The following is a 3,742-nucleotide window of genomic DNA, read 5'->3' on the forward strand; positions in this document are numbered from 1 at the left end:
GGGCCGCAGCCCCGAAGTCCTCTACCTACCTGGTGATGAGCGAACCTCAGACCCTCAGTTCTCGCCTGGCGAACTAAGAATGTACGCGTTAACTGAGATTCCTTACATGCTGGGCTTACACAGTGCTGCCCACAGCATACGCAGCGGGTGAGGTTAAATATGTACACACATTTGAATAAGCTGAAGGACCCACACCGGGCATGACGGCATTAGTGATGATACTGCAGGTTGCTACCTAGTACAGCTTTAAATTGAACGTCAGGAACTGTTCTAAAGCACAATCACCATCTTTTACATATTCCAGACTTGTCCCTCAGGTAAACCAGGCAGCAAACCCCAAATACAGGTTTGTCTTTTAAATGAGGACTTTTATATAAAGAGCCTAAATTCTTAGGAACACCAGCTTCACACCAACACAGGTACATGAGAGTAACACCCACTTCTCAGAAAAAAAAAAAATCAAACCAAAGTATAATTAGTCTTACTAGATTTTGTCTTCTTTGATATTACACATTTATGTTCAGGGTAGTGATCACAATTTATCATTGTAGTTGCGTCAAATAAAAGTATTCCTTGTTAAAGTGAAGTTGGGTCTGATACTTTCATTTAAGGAATTGACTGATTGATGAAACGTTTAAGACAGAATTCACATTGGAGGGAAATGGAGTCACACTGAAAACACGGGTTTAGCTGGAACAATAGTTGGATTAGAAAGCCATCACTCTAAATACCACCTACTTTATTTTTAAGCAATATTTGATTTTTTTAAAGAAGCAAAACCTATTGTAAAATGACCTTCAATGATTTTATATATATAAATACATATATATAACATTTACATAATGGATATTTTCATTTGAAATTACCAGTCTTTCAGTCTTTTTTCTTTTTTTGGCTCATACTGAGAATATAAGGAAGGAAAAAGACTAGCTTCAAGTTATAATGATAATTTGAAGGTAACTGATCTTTCAAGAATTAATTTCAGCCAAAGCAATAATCATTATTTACCAGTGTGTGACATTTTTATCACTCATCATATTAGCAAATTTCCATCGAAAATGCTAAAATGGTTCGTCATAAGGCAGATAACTGCTCTAGCTGTAAAAATGACCAACACAAGTGCCGGTGTTCAAACATTAAATTATACTGTAATTAATACAGACAGTTAAACTGCCTACTAGCAACAGCAATTTAGGTAACCACATTTGATCGGCTATAAATTGTAACTACATTAAAATTCCAGAAATGTTAGCAATATGGATCACTTGATGGAAGTCAGTGATGATCACCAACGCTTTTTTTTTTTTTTTTTTTAACAACGGAAGCACAGGTCAAGTTGACCACAAATCCATGGACGAAGATCAGGCCTTAGCACTTTTCATCTTGTGAAACAAGTAATTACAAAGAGCTGCATCGATTTGGTAAAAAGCTTTAGGTGACATAAATTGTTTCCTGTTTAGCTTATTGCTCTGATACATAAATGTCACCAAGTCCGGTATTAATTAGGCCGGAGAAGAGCACCAGTGGCTTCCAGACTCGGCAGGCCGTGGTGCGTGTGTCAGGCGGCGCTCACGGCTCACTCATTAGTGAGAAAGGACAGGAAAACTGCTGTGTTCAGTGAAGTCTTGAATATCAGCTCCATTTTAGGTTCTAAACTAAATTGCAGGATTTCAGATTTGCTTTCTTACCACTTGACAGAGCACCACATTTAAAAAATATCTACTAAGTAGAATAGCATTTATAAGGCATTTCAGCCTCCGAAAAGTTAACTCTCCCTTCTCAATATAGGGTACTATACATGCTTCCTTGGGTTGATATTTCTACATTGAAAATACAATTTCAAATGGCTTGTGCATGTTATTGACTTAACATAAATCAAATGTATCATACATACTTTCCTTAGGTTGGCAGGCCACTTAGAAAAATACATTAGTTTCTGGGGGGGAAAGTCTGGAGAAAATCTATTAAATAGAAGTTTTTACTGTAATAGAATATTAATGCAGACCAAAGCTCATTTGCCATTAAGCTGATCCTTTTTTAACATACACATGCTTTTTATTATTTTGCACTCAAGCAAAAATTCCACATTCAAAGACTTTCCATCTAGTCGGGAATGTCTCTGGCAAGAAACACGTAAGGAGCCTGACCTTCAGAAAGACAGCAGACCTGGGCCGCGTGGAGCGCTGGCCCCACCAGGCAGCGAGCGACAGCGGCCTGGAGCCGTGCGCAGTCAGCAGATGGGAGCGGGAGAAGCCCTCGCTCTTCCTCACCTCACCTCAGCGCACACAGATGGACATACTTGATTTGCAACATAAAAGATTCATTAATTACCACTGGAATATTTAAAGCTATGTTGCAGTCTAACAGAGATTGATAAAGCAGTGAATTAAAACCTCTAATAAAATTGTAAAGATATTTCGGTAAGCTTACCCACCTTAGGGTTTAGGGAGAGATTCCAGCATTCGCGCAGAATAGAGTCTTAGTCATTTTCTAGTGTGTAATTGAAGGAGCAAGCTAAGTGTTCTGGGAATAATTTCTCACTTTTAGATTTTTACTAATTATTTTCCCAAATCTACGTTGCTACTTTAGGACCCTGGATGGGGAAAAAAATCTACTGGGCATATTGGAGAAATGAGTGTGTGATCCAGAAATTAAAACACTTCCAAAAGTACCCACTAGGGCTGAAGAGTTTAGAAGCTCTCACATAAAAGTGCTTTCCTGCCCACAAAATGCATTGAATCTGAAAACACTCAACCTCCAGCCCAAAGTTCCTTCCCTCCTCCTGCCCAGCATCAGATTCATCACCCGGAGCCATCGCAGCCAGTGTTTGGATCTGGGACTCCTAAAGCCGTCAGTGCCCAGCGCGCTCTTTGGCTCAAATGCTGGAGACCCAGACCCAGCTCACCAGTCCCGCCCTAACGAACTGGGTGACTTTGGCAAGTTACTTCATCTCTTTGTTCCTCAGCTTTCTCTTTCTCTTAATTGAGGCCATTTAGCTAAATGATAAAAGGGGTTCCTTCCAATTTTAAAGTTCTAAAAATTTAATAACATATTCTTCCTTGGGGACTTTTCTTGATGAAATCCATGGTCTCAGCATGGAGTTTGTGTGGCACTCCACACTTCATCAATATTAAAATATTGTCTAATTAAACTCTGCCTGGGAACGCGACCTGTTAGGAGCAGATTTCACTGGCATGCATGCTGCCATCCGTCCATCCATCCATCCATCCACAAATACTCATTAATGACCTGTTCAAATTCAATGCTGGGGATGCAACTGGGGAAAGATAGACATAAACTTGGTTTCATGGTCCCCAATGGTTCACTGGGAAGACAGTTCTTAAACATCCCATAGGATCGGAATGCGATAGGGTCAGTGCGGGGGCTGCGGGAGCCTGGGGAGGCCGCCCGCCCTCTGCGACAATGGGGGAGCCTCCCATCGCGCGCAATGTTTAATGGAAACTCCAAGGATGTGGGAGAGTGTGCCAGCAGGAGAAGAGAGAAGTCCCCAGCACAGCGAAAGAGCTGGAGTGTGAGACATGGGACTGCAGAGCAGGGTCAGCCAGAGATTTTCTAGAAAACATGCAGTTGCCGTAAATCAAGCACATGGCAAAATCATCATCGCAATCACTGCTAACAAGTCTGAGTGCTTCACAGTCCGGCTCTGTGATTCCGAGGTGCTGCTGACCCAGCTGCTGTTCAGGCCAGGAAGCTGCTCCTCTCCCGCCCCTCCTCCCCCCGC

The sequence above is a fragment of the Myotis davidii genome, unplaced genomic scaffold (assembly GCF_000327345.1).
Source record: "Myotis davidii unplaced genomic scaffold, ASM32734v1 scaffold821, whole genome shotgun sequence".
NCBI classification, from domain to species: Eukaryota; Metazoa; Chordata; class Mammalia; order Chiroptera; family Vespertilionidae; genus Myotis; species Myotis davidii.